The 14,398-nt window shown below is 43.5% G+C and overlaps 1 protein-coding gene across 1 annotated transcript in view; it reads left to right on the top strand.

The window, feature by feature from the left end:
- Positions 1–14,398, top strand: part of si:ch1073-396h14.1 (disintegrin and metalloproteinase domain-containing protein 10) — a 60,614-nt gene that overhangs the window by 30,190 nt on the left and 16,026 nt on the right. The window lies entirely within an intron of this gene.

Below are 14,398 nucleotides of genomic sequence, written 5' to 3' on the forward strand. Positions count from 1 at the left end.
TGTCCAATGTCTTCTCTAGAAGCCAAAATCTCATCTGACCTTTCCACATCTCATATGCGTCTTATTTTACCTAACTCAACCTGTTTAAATACCCCAGGTTTTGTGGGTAAAGTGTTTTACGGAAACAAATCATCTTTGCAAAACACCTCAGGAATGTCATCAATGAAACACACAGTGCTGCCATTCTAGGGACAATGTGACAAAGCCTTCTCTGTTTTATTATTGTTGTATGTGAGGAAGGGGGGACCAGGGGGTGGAGCACCTTGGGTGTTTCCATCACATCGTTAGCTGGGACGCCTTTGATTGGCTGATCAGAGGGGCGTGAGAGAAAGACTTTCATGCGTCCTATGGACCTCCTCTCTCCCCCTCCCCCTTTATGGTGCTCTAAACCCTGTTGAACCCGCTGAACTCTGAAGGGAATGAGGGCACTATGAGCAAAGCAAAACACACAACCCAAGACACACACACACACACACACACACACACACACACACACACACACACACACACACACACACACACACACACACACACACACACACACTGCCTTGCACAAGACTGAAATCAGTCTCACATCACTGTAGAAGGACTCGCACGGTCCGGTCGCACCACTCCACCACCTAGACTTTTGCTATCTACAGTTTTTTCTCAATTGCGTACAAGCATTTTTTGGAACAGTGTGGTCGATAAAATAAAAAAAAATTGTCCACAAGACACAGAACTCTGTGGCCTTTTGCAAACAATAATTGTAGTTGCCTTCTCAAAACATAAATACATTCATCAAAACTATATTATACGGTAAAAAATGTGCCTGCAAAAGATTAACACAACCATACTTGTCTCCTGAGTCCAAGCAGACAAAACAGAAAGTTAGTCTGTCTTTTAAAAATCCCAGTAGATACATTTTGATCATCATGATTTAGTGACTAAATCATCACATCAAATCAATTTTTATTGGTCACGTGCTGAATACAATAAGAATAAGAAATAAAAGTAACACGTAATTAACGAGCAGCAGTAAAATAACAATAGGGAGACTATATACATGGGGGTACCGGTACAGAGTCAATTTGCCATACCAGGCAGTGATGCAACCAGTCAGGATGCTCTCGATGGTGCAGCTGTAAAACTTTTTGAGGATCTGTGGACCCATGCCAAATCTTTTCAGTCTCCTGGGGGGGAATAGGTTTTGTCGTGCCCTCTTCACGACGGTCTTGGTGTGCTTGGACCATGTTAGTTTGTTGGTGATGTGGACACCAAGAAACTTGAAGCTCTCAACCTGCTCCACTACAGCCCCGTCGATGAGAATGGGTCATGCCTGGTCCTCTTTTTCCTGTAGTCCACAATCATCTCCTTTGTCTTGATCATGTTGAGCAAGAGGTTGTTGTTCTGGAACCACACGGCCAGAACTCTGACCTCCTTCCTATAGGCTGTTTGTTCGTTGTCGGTGATCAGGCCTACCACTGTTGTGTCATCGGTAAACTTAATGATGGTGTTGGAGTTGTGCCTGGCCGTGCAGTCATGAGTGAACAGGGAGTACAGGAGGGGATGGAGCACACACCCCTGAGGGGCCCCTGTGTTGAGGATCAGCGTGGCAGGTGTGTTGTTACCTACCCTTAGCACCTGGAGGCTGCCCGTCAGGAAGTCCAGGATCCAGTTGCAGAGGGAGGTGTTCAGTCCCAGGGTCCTTAGCTTATTGATGAGCTTTGAGGGCACTATGGTGTTGAACGCAGAATTGTAGTCAATGAATAGCATTCTCACATAGGTGTTCCTTTTGTCGAGGTGGGAAAGGGCAGTGTGGAGTGCAATAGAGATTGCATCATCTGTGGATCTGTCAGGGCGGTATGAAAATTGGAGTGGGTCTAGGGTTTCTGGGATAATGGTATTGAAGAGAGCCATGACCAGCCTTTCAAAGCACTTCATGGCTACAGGCGTGAGTGCTATGGGTCGATAATCATTTAGGCAGGTTACCTTAGTGTTCTTGGGCACAGGGACTATGGTGTCTGCTTGAAACATGTTGGTATTACAGACTCGGACAGGGAGAGATTGAAAATGTCAGTGAAGACACTTGCCAGTTGATCAGCGCATGCTCACAGTATACGTCCTGGTAATCCGTCTGGCCCTGCGGCATTGTGAATGTTGACCTGTTTAAAGGTCTTACTCACATCGGCTGCGGAGAGCGTGATCACACAGTCTTCCGGAACATCTGGTGCTCTCATGCATGTTTCAGTGTTACTTGCCTCGAAGCGAGCATAGAAGTAGTTTAGCTTGTCTGGTAGGCTCGTGTCACTGGGCAGCTCTCGGCTGTACTTCCTTTTGTAGTCTGCAATGGCTTGCAAGCCCTGCAACATCCGACGAGCGTCAGAGCCGGTGTAGTACGATTCAATCTTAGTCCTGTATTGATGCTTTGCCTGTTTGGTGGTTCGTCGGAGGGCATAGCGGTATTTCTTATAAGCTTCCGGGTTAGAGTCCCGCTCCTTGAAAGTGGCAGCTCTAGCCTTCAGCTCAGTGTGGATGTTGCTTGTAATCCATGGCTTCTGGTTGGGGTATGTTCGTAAGGTTACTGTGGGGACGACGTCATCGATGCACTTATTGATGAAGCCAATAACGTATGTGGTGTACTCCTCAATGCCATCGGAGGAATCCCGGAACATATTCCAGTCTGTGCTAGCAAAACAGTCCTGTAGCTTAGCATCTGCTTCATCTGATCACTTTTTTATTGATCGAGTCACTGCTTCCTGCTTTAATTTTTGCTTGTAGGCAGGAATCAGGAGCATTTAAATATGGTCAGATTTTCCAAATGGAGGGCGAGGGAGAGCTTTGCATGCGTCTCTATGTGTGAAGTAAAGGTGGTCCAGAGTTTTTTTTCCCTCTGGTTGTACATTTAACATGCTGATAGAAATTTGGTAAGACCGATTTAAGTTTCCCTGCATTAAAGTCCCCGGCCACTAGGAGCGTCGCCTTTATGTGAGTGTTTTCCTGTTTGCTTATGGCGGTGTCGTGTCTTAAGCATCATTAAAACTGAAAACGTATCTTTATCAAAAATTCTCTGTAATTATTATTACGCGATTAAACTGATTAATCATGTAACTGTAATTAACTAGGAAGTCGGGGGGCACCTGTAACGGCCATCGTTGCATGAAGAAGTGTTCTAGAGCATCCCAGGCGGGTTCCGGCACTCTCCCTGGGTCGACCGACCACCTCTCTATCTCCTCTCAGGTTGTCTCATACTCCAGATAGCACTGCTCACCTGTCCAGGAGTCCCTTTCACCACGCTGCTTGGTCCTTTGGTGGTGGGTAGTTCTGTAACGGCCATCGTTGCATGAACAAGTGGACCAAAGCGCAGCGTGGTAAGTGTTCATGATTTATTCATTAAACTGAACACTGAATAACAAAAACAACAAAGAGAACGAACGTAACCGAAACAGTTCTGTCTGGTGCAGACACAAAACAGAAAACAACTACCCACAAAACACAGGTAGGAAAAGGCTACCTAAGTATGGTTCTCAATCAGAGACAACGATAGACAGCTGCCTCTGATTGAGAACCACACCCAGCCAAACACACAGAAATAGAAAACATAGAACACAAAACACAGAATGCCCACCCCAACTCACGCCCTGACCAAACCAAAATAGAGACATAAAAAGGACCTCTAAGGTCAGGGCGTGACAGCACCAAGGAAAATATTCAGATTATAAAGTTATAATTTTCCTAATATAACTTTCAGATATTTTAATATCTGATCACTTAGTCTTCTGATTAATGAATTATTATTTACCTCACGTTAGTCTCATTCTAAACGTCGTAAATTGTTGGTTATCTGCACGAACCCAGTCTTCACTATGAGTCATCCATACATCAATTGTCTTAAAATCATTTATTTACTAACTAAGTAATTCACAGAAATGCATCACACCAAACAAACAAAATAGATATGTTTACAAAGAAATTATAGGGGGATGTGCCCTAGTGGGCTAAACCGGTATGGCGGCTTGTTAGACAGAGTGATAATTATAACAATTGAAATGCTAATCCTTTGCACATGAACGCTCACTCATTCGGGAACAATTGCAATCAATATATATATTTACGCTCAGTGTGTCGTCGGGATCTCTGTTGAAAAGTTTGTTTCTGTTGGAGAGTTTGTCCGCTCTCTCTCTGTCGTGGTTAGAATGGATAGCTCAGAGTGACATTCATTCATGTCGTTACAGAATAGGTGTTTCAGCGGTTGTCGGTCTTCGCGTTCAATGATACCGAATTCCTAGCTGCAGACTAGTAATTAATATCAAAGACTTGTTCTTATTCTGTCGGTATCGATAGTCTAAGAGTTTAACCACGTGGTATGGTTAAAAGATTCAGCCATCTACTCAAACCTTAGGTTTATGGCTTCTACTCAAACCTTGGCCCTCTCGTGGTAAGCTGGTCTGCAACCTTTAGCCATCTCGTAATTGAGGTAAGCTCGGTCTCCTCTCAAACCTTGGCCCTCTCGTTATCGAGGTAAGCTGGTCTGCTGATAGAAAACCCAGGTGGGGGTTTATTCAGAACATCGAAAAGGGCTGTCTCATGAAGCCAGGTCCTGTCTGTGCCCCTGGGGGCGTGCCAATGACTTAGTGAAACTTTTTAGGGAATTGGAGTTTCATTCATTAAACAGTCCAAAATCATAGTACACAATTTCACAAACAGTATCATCCTCACTCATTCATCTTATACAACAATTAGATGTAAGCCTCATAACTGAGGCTATTATATAAACAGCGTTATGGTAATGTGGCCGTATTGTCTCCCATGAGTTTCACAAAATTGTACCAAACGGACCAGTTCGTAGCTGGATTCTTCACCGATCTTTTATACCTTCTCCAGAACATAAATGCTGTTCGGACCTCAAGTTCTGTGAGGTGGAAGAAATTCCTTTGTTCTCTCTAAGAAAACTCACGCTCTCTCTATACTGTGGCCATGAGTAGATAATCTCCTCCAGGAATTTACGACCTCTCTGACCACAGCAGCCTGGTTGTAGGAGACAGAAAGAGGGGGATGGTGCTCGCTGTACCCAAAGAGGGCAACGTCATGACAGCGGAATACAGCTCATTGAGTGTTGTCTGAGTTCCAGCATCAGTCTGTGGTGGTATGTAGACAGCTACAAAAAATACAGATGAAAACTCTCTCGGTAGATAGAGTGCTCTACAGCTTATCATGAGATACTCTACCTCAGGCGAGCAAAACCTTGAGACTTCCTTCGATATCGTGCACCAGCTATTATTTACAAAAATACATCGTCGACCGCCACTTGTCTTAAGAGACGCCGCTGTTCTATCTTGCCGATACAGCGTATAACCAGCCAGCTGTATGTTGATAATGTCGTCGTTCAGCCACGACTCGGTGAAGCATAAGATATTACAGTTTTGAATGTCCCGTTGGTAGTTTAATCTTCCGCGTAGGTCATCAATTTTATCTTCTAAAAGTTGCACGTTTGCTAGCAGAATGGAAGGCAGTGGGAGTTTATTCGATATTTCTTCTGATGAAAACACTGTGTTAATATTCCATGAACAAAACACTTCACAGTGAATTTTGCATTCACTGATGACATTTGTATTTAATGTTTTGCAATAGGTGGTCTAAGATATGCAAGTCAGGTGCTAAGTAGGGATTTACATCTTTCCCTCACCTGAACAGCTTCTACCCCAAGCCATAAGACTGCTGAACAGTTAATCACACACACACACACACACACACACACACACACACACACACACACACACACACACACACACACACACACACACACACACACACACACACACACACACACACACACACACACACCCTTTCACATACGCTGCTGCTACTCTGTTTATTATCTAACCCGATTACCTGGTCAATTTTACCACCACCTACAGTTGAAATTGGAAGTTTACATACACTTAGGTTGGAGTCATTAAAACTCGTTTTTCAACCACTCCACACATTTCTTGTTAACAAACTATAGTTTTGGCAGGTCGGTTAAGACATCTACTTTGTGCATGACACAAGTAATCTTTCCAAGAATTGTTTACAGACAGATTATTTCACTTATAATTCACTGTATCACAATTCCAGTGGTTCAGAAGTTTACATACACTAAGTTGACTGTGCCTTTAAACCGCTTGTAAAATTCCAGAAAATGATGTCATAGCTTTAGAAGCTTTTGATAGGCTATTAGAGGTGTACCTGTGGATGTATTCCAAGGCCTACCTTCAAACTCAGTGCCTCTTTGCTTGACATCATGGGAAAATCAAAGGAAATCAGCCAAGAAATTGCAGACCTCCACAAGTCTGGTTCATACTTGGGAGCAATTTCCAAATGGCTGAAGGTACCACGTTCATCTGTACAAACAATAGTATGCAAGCATAAACACCATGGGACCACGCAGCCGCCAATACCGCTCAGGAAGGGGAAGCATTCTGTCTCCTAGAGATGAGCGTACTTTGGTGCGAAAAGTGCAAATCAATCCCAGAACAACAGTAAAGGACTGTGTGAAGATGCTGGAGGAAACAGGTAAAAAAGTATCTATATCCACAGTAAAACGAGTCCTATATCGACATAACCTGAATGGCCGCTCAGCAAGGAAGAAGCCACTGCTCCAAAACCACCATAAAAAAGCCAGACTACGGTTTGCAACTGCACATGGGGACAAAGATATTACTTTTTGGAGAAATGTCCTCTGGTCTAATGAAACAAAAATAGAACTGTTTGGCCATAGTTTCTGTACAGCACTTTATGACATCAGCTGATGTAAGAAGGGCTTTATAAATACATTTGATTGATTGATTTGATTGAATGACCATCGTTATGTTTGGAGGAAAAAGGGGGAGGCTTGCAAGCCGAAGAACCACATCCCAACCGTGAAGCACGAGGGTGGCAGCATCATCTTGTGGGGGTGCTTTGCTGCAGGAGGGACTGGTGCACTTCACAAAATAGATGGCATCATGAGGAGGAAAATTATGTGGATATATTGAAGCAACATCTCAAGACATCAGTTAAAGCTTGGTTGCAAATGGGTCTTCCAAATGGACAATGACCCCAAGCATACTTCCAAAGTTGTGGCAAAATGGCTGAAGGACAACAAAGTCAAGGTATTGGAGTGGCCATCACAAAGCCCTGACGTCAGTCCCATAGAAAATGTGTGGGCAAAACTGAAAAAGCGTGTGAGCAAGGAGGCCTACAAACCTGACTCAGTTACACCAGCTCTGTCAGGAGGAATGGGACAAAATTCACCCAACTTATTGTGGGAAACTTGTGGAAGGCTACCCGTAATGTTTGACCCAAGTGAAACAATTTCAAGGCAATGCTACCAAATACTAATTGAGTGTATGTAAACGTCTGACCCACTGGGAATGTGATGAAGGTAATAAAAGCTGAAATAAATCATTCTCTCTACTATTATTCTGACATTTCACATTCTTAAAATAAAGTGATGATCCTAACTGACCTATGACAGGGAATTTTTACTTGGATTGAAAGTCAGGAATTGTGAAAATCTGAGTTTAAATGTATTTGGCTAAGGTGTATGTAAACTTCCGACTTCAACTGTATAGGAGAACTTTGGATTTCACCCCCCATCTCAAAATAGAATGTTTTTTACCGTTTGGACATTTTTTACAGAGTGATCTTCTTTCTCCCCTCGCTTTCGCCATGCGGTGCGCCTAGCAAAAGTCATTGCTGTCCTCATTATGAAATTATGAACATTACTCTGTAAATTTAAAAATAACCATATTCACAGATTGTTTAAAGCAAAACAAATATTGCTGTTGGTGATCCTCAATAATCAAAATAAAATCTATTGTAAGCTCTGTTCAGCAAGTAAAGCCAGTTGAGAGTTACTTTTATTACAGTAAAAAACAATTATCAACAGCGTATAGATAACAATGACTTAGTAAATTACATAGGTTGTCACTCAACTAACAAAGCCTAATATCACACAAGCCACTTTAGCATTTGAATGCTCAAGGTGACGCGCAGATCAGGAACAGGCCGCTGGGCAGCACGCGAAGCTGGGCACAGTGCACCGTTTGACTAGGCTACTGACATTGCCTGGGGTTGTTCGTCATGCAAAATGACTTGTAGATCGATGACTGTCTTCACAGTTACATGCAGTTCAACAATGAAGGAGAGGACGCATCAGTTGTCACAAAAAATGAGCGATATTTTCAGAAGGTAGAAAGAATGTAATATGAGCAAAAACATTTAGTGAACAAGTGATTCATAACATTTGAAATGATTTTCAAGATAGAAAAACCTTACAAAATATATTGGATTTCTACCTTTGAAACAACATCAAATCTTCAACATAATATCCACTATAAGAAATATCATAATTCTGAACAGTCGTAACCTCCTTGGATCTTCAAAAACCCCAGCCTTACTTATGATTCAGTACTACACAAATTGGTTTAATTATTTATTTACTAGCTAACTAAATTATAACACAGGATAACATACACACTTAATACATTAAGAAAATGTCCCCGACGAACTGACACAATATGGTGGATTTTTACACAATGACATGGAGAGGGAGAGAGAGAGGGAGAGAGAGAGAGAGAGAGAGAGAGAGAGAGAGAGAGTGACCCATCGTTGATACATTTTAGAAACTATTCTCACAGTAATCATATACTTTGCACACGAACTGCCGTCCGTTTGGAGGAAGAAATCATGAATGTATTTACGTGTGAATGCCTTCATTCGCCGTTTATCTCTGTCGGAACCAGTCCTTCTTAGGAAGGTTGTTGGCCTTTCCACGGCACGCTTGTAAGGCTCTGATTGTCCAAAAGGGGTTGTTCACCCCTCCCCCTTCTTTTACTGTTGTTCACTCTGAAGATGCTCCTTGGAAGATAAACTAGCCATCCGTGTCGACGGTTCCCATTGGTGACGGGAGTAGTAGATTATGGTGATTTGAGAAGAGTAGTAGGATGGTCCCACTTAAATGAGCTTTCCTAGATATTTGACTTAGAACAGCTAATCAGCTGTACCAGTGATTGTCTGAGAGGGGAGTTTTCTTCTCCAAATCGTGTTGGTATTCAGGGTTCAAGCCACTCTGGATGTGAGCTGCAGCTCTACACGCGTCTCTCGTCTGGAAAGTGAGTTTATTTTCTTCATCTCGTGTTGAGGTTCAAAGTTCCAAACATTTCAAACGTGTAGCTACCGCTTCATGTTTTTCTGGTCTAATGTTACTTTCTTTACCAATCTTTTTATGCACTCTGAGAGACAGGGACGGTTCCGTCAGGCTGACACACTCTCTGACCTCACTCTGGGCGTGGCTACTTACTGTGTAAATTTTATAGGAGGAAAATGTTCTTATGGCTCCTAAAATCACATTCCTATCTTTACATAAACATGTTCATCATTTTTTATATTTCATATACAACGTTAAGGATGGAGACTTCATACAAGTGGTGCATATACTTTTCAAGTTACAGTATTTCCTTTATAACCATTTTACTTACATAAAAAAATAACAACCATATGACATGATTATTCTTTAGATCCATTCTGACCATTCCCCACATTCTTATGTTAGAAATATTGTTCCAGTATTCGCTTTAGGACGTGTTAGAGTTTAGGCGGGAAACCTCTGTTAACAAAGAACATTCCTTTAGTTAATACTGGAGGGGGTGAGAGAGTCTTCTTCTCCTTTAATTTACAACAGGCGTGTTTCTCATGTCTGAGAGTTCTTTAGGTGCCTTTTAGAAAACTCCAAGCAGGCTGTCATGTGCCTTTTACTGAGAAGTGACTTCTGTCTGGCCACTCTACCACAAAGACCTGATTGGTGGAATGCTGCAGATATGGTTGTCCTTCTGAAAGATTATCCCATTTCCACAGAGGAACTCTGGAGCTCTGTCAGAGCGAACATCGGGTTCATGGTCACCTCCCTGACCAAGGCCCTTCTCCCCTGATTGCTCAGTTTGGCCGGGCAGCCAGCTCTAGGAATAGTCTTGGTGGTTCCAAACTTATTCCATTTAAGAACGATGGAGGTCACTGTGTTCTTGGGGACCTTCAATACTGCAGACATTTTTTGGTACCCTTCCCCAGATCTGTGCCTCTACAAAATCCTATCTTGGAGCTCTGAGGACAATTCCTTCGACCTCGTGGCTTGGTTTTTTGCTCTGACATGCACTGTCAACCGTGGGACCTTATATAGACAGGTGTGTGCCTTTCCAAATCATGTCCAATCAATTGAATTTACCACAGGTGGACTCCAATCAAGTTGTAGAAACATCTCAAGGATGATCAATAGAAACAGGATGCACCTGAGCTCAATTTCGAGTTTCATAGCAAAGGGTCTGAATACTTGGGTAAATAAGGTATTTCTGTGTAACATTTTTTATACATTTGCAAAAAATTCTAAAACCTGTTTTCGCTTTGTCATTATGGGGCACTGTGTGTAGATGAAGGGTATTGTAGTAGGTGCCAGGCGCACCGGTTTGAGTGTGACAAGAACTGCAACACTGCTGGGTTTTTCACGCTCAACAGTTTCTTGTGTGTATCAAGAATAGTCCACTACCCAAAGAACATCCAGCCAACTTCACACAACTGCAGGAAGCATTGGAGTCAACATGAGCCAGCATCCCTGTGGAACGCTTTCAACTCCTTGTAGTCCATGTCCGACAAATTGCAACAACCTGGGGAATAGTTACAGGGGAATGAATGAGTCAATAGGAAGCTGAGGATGATTAAGTGGTCATGATGGTATGAGGGCCAGTTCGGGAATTTAGCCAGGACACCAGATATTTTGTGACCACAGAGAGTCAGGTCACCCATTTAACGTCCCCCTATACAGGGCAATGTCCCCAATCACTGCCCTGGGGCATTGGGATATTGTTTTTGACCAGAGGAAAGAGTGTCTCCTACTGGCCCTCCAACACCACTTCCAGCACCGTCTGGTCTCTCATCCAGGGACAGACAAGGACCAACCCTGCTTAGCTTCAGAGGCAATCCAGCAGTGGGATGCAGGGTGGTATACACCACCACCACTACTAACATTACTACCATCACCACCACCACTACCACCATCTTTTAAGAATAATGTCTAATTTGTTTTATACTCAGCAAATAATGAACAAGACCAAGGAAACTCCTGTCACACTTCCCTACCACCCAGTCTGTCTCATTTCCCCTATAACAGTCCCAAGGCCTGATGTGTATGTTTTGGGTATCAGGCCTGTCCAACACTGTCCAGCACGTGCTACCCATGTCTTTTATATAAGAACTCTGTTAAACAATGTGTCAGCACCAATGAGCTGTTGCAGGTATATTTGGGGGAAAGGAGGTTTGGAGTCTGCTAAACATATCAGAGGCTAACTCTCATAGTTTTATTGACACAGAACAGTGTCCCCCTGGGCCTCTCACTAATACAATAGCTTGTTTTATTGATTGCTGATGGACATACTTTAGAAGGATCACCTCCAAGAGTGTAGTCAGTGAACAGTGAGGGTTGAGCTGCAAAACAAGGCTGCCCTCTTTCACCTGCCTGCCAATACAAGGATGCAGTCAGTCATATATTATTTAGTCAAGGTTATTATGTAAGGTTAGTACTGGGGATATGGTAATCTGATCCTATATCTGTGGGTTAGGGCTACCTCTAATTTAAGCATCCTATCCATGCTGCTTTGTGGATGGGCCTGTTATTAAAATGTACATTAATCCGAGATTGTTCATCCCTGTGGGATTCAGCATCACATGACTTCCAGGAATTACACAAGTCCTAGAGATTCCCATGGCTTTGAGGCTGATCAAAAGGCAATTAAGGATCAGCATCAAAAGGAGCCCCTACTTGAGTGAGCATAGCCAACGCAGCCATGCTTCGCTTGGAGAACTCCCCATACAGGCCGGGCTGCCAACCTCAACATCTCCAGGCCCATTAAGAATGCTGTACGCATCCTCACTCTCTGAATTGAGCCAATGGGGCTATTCAGAGGGATGAGTTACTTAGAAAGAGCATGGCTTTGGCACCAGTGTTGTTATGAGCCTAGCTTGTGGTTTGGCTAAGCCAACTGCAATCAGCTCTGTTTAGGTTTGTGTCCCCCTCGTCCTCCTCTCCTCCTTAGAAAGATCCCTGATGAATGCCTCCTATTATTAGTCACATAGACTCACAGCACAAACACACACACACACACACACACACACACACACACACACACACACACACACACACACACACACACACACACACACACACACACACACACACACACACACACACACACACACACCCATGCATAAACATGCACATACATGCACACATCCAAGCATGAATACACTGACAAACACAAGCACCCCTTACAAATCTACACCAGCACATACTCTCTCACAGTCTTGGACAAACACAGTAACACACAACATTACAGTGAGGACCTGGATCTAGTGAGGCTCTCTTATGACGATCGAGAAATAGAAGGGGTGAAATGGAGAGTAAATGGGCCACGTGCGCTGTAAAAAACAACAACACGCTCACATCATTCAATCACATAAAGCAATTTTGGGATCTGTGTTGAAACGTTTCTACAGTAATACAGCAATGATAAAATGCTCAAATACATTTACAGAACTTCTGATCATGTTCTTGCCTTTGTACTAGGGATGTGACGATTCACCTATAAGCATCGTTCCCCGATTCAAATGTTTAAGATATAGCCCACTGGGCACACCACATTATTTCAACGTGGAGAATTGGGTAATATTTGGTAGATATGTTGATCAGTGAGAGTTCAACCTATTTTCACTCAATCAAAAAGACAGCCAAAAGTTTGTTGAATTCCCAATGTGTTTTCACTATGTTGTCAACCATCTAAAAGCACAACCAAATTCCAATGGAAAATCTATCTGATTTCTGGTTTAGGTGTCAAAGTTTAAATGGGAATACAAGAATACATTAGATTAGATTTGTTTATTAGTCACATGCACAGGGTCACATGCACAGGGTGTAGAATGTCCATAGTGGGAGCAGCAGGGGGGGGAACTGAGAAGTGAATGAAACAATAATAATAGCCTACCCTCGGGGACAGGCCAAATTTCTTCAGTCTCCCAAAGTTAAAGAGTAGCTGCCGTGCCTTCTACACCATAGTGTCTATGTGGTTTAATCATTTCAGCTCATCGGAAATGTCTACTCCGAGGAACTTTAAGTTTTTGACTGTCTCCATAGTCGCCCTGTTGATGAGGATGGGGGCGTGTCTAGCCTGGTTCCTCCTGAAGTTCACAATCAGCTGCTTTGTTTTGTTGATGTTAAGGGAGAGGTTGTTTACCTGGCACCATGCTGTCAGAGTGCCTACCTCCTCTCTGTAGACTGTCTTGTCATTGTTGATAATCAGGCCCACTACTGTCGTCAATGAACTTGATCATGGAGTTGGAACTGTGTGAGGCCAAGCAGTCGTGGGTATACAGGGAGTACAGGAGGGGACTGAGGACGCACCCTTGTGGGGCCCCCGTGTTGAGAATCAGTGTGGAGGAGGTAATGTTGCCTACATTTACCACCTGGGGGCGTCCCGTCAGGAAGTCCAGGACCCAGTTGCATACAATAGGGAGGAGTTCAGTCCCAGGGTCGTGAGCTTTGTGATGAGCTTAGAGGGTACTATGGTATTGAACATTATCCTCACATGTGCATTCCTTTTGATCAGTGTGTGGGCTATGTGCAGTGCAATGGCTATTGCGTCGTCCGTGGATCTGTCAGGGCGGTAGGTGAATTGGAGAGGGTCGAGTGTGTCAGGGAGGTAAGAGGTGATGTGGTCTTTGACTAGACTTTAGAAGCACTTCATGATGACAGAAGTGAGTGCTGCGGGTCGGTAGTCATTCAGTTAAGTTACTTTCCCTTTCTTGGGCACGGGGATGATAGTGGACATCTTGAAGCAGGTGGGGATAACAGCCTTAGCTAGAGAGAGATGAAAATGTCAGGAAACCTAACAGCTAGCTGGTCTGCACATGCTCGGATGGTGCGGCTAGGGATACTGTCTGGGCCGGCAGCCTTGCGAGGGTTAACATGCTTGAATTAGCACTTTGCCCTTGTTGTCCTCAGGGGCTCCTCGGCAGCTCAGAGTCGCTATTCTCGAAGTGGGAGAAAAAGGTGTTTAGCTCGTCCTGTAGGGCAATGTTGTTGTCCGTGACGTGACTGGCTTTCATTTTGTAACCCATGACCGTTAGAAGCCCCTGCCACATATGCCTGGGTCTGGCCCGCTGAAATGCTCCTCCACTTTGTCCCTATACTTGTCCCTATACTATACAACAACTTAATGTGTTATCGCTGTGCTTCCTCTAATAGAACAACCAAATTACCTGGATTGCAGTTGAGATTACATGAAAGTACACAGTGCAAGTCATCAATGCCATTTGAGATTCTCTGCAGATTATTACAGCAATTGTGAATATTTCC

The sequence above is a fragment of the Salvelinus namaycush genome, chromosome 9 (assembly GCF_016432855.1).
Source record: "Salvelinus namaycush isolate Seneca chromosome 9, SaNama_1.0, whole genome shotgun sequence".
Classification (NCBI taxonomy): domain Eukaryota; kingdom Metazoa; phylum Chordata; class Actinopteri; order Salmoniformes; family Salmonidae; genus Salvelinus; species Salvelinus namaycush.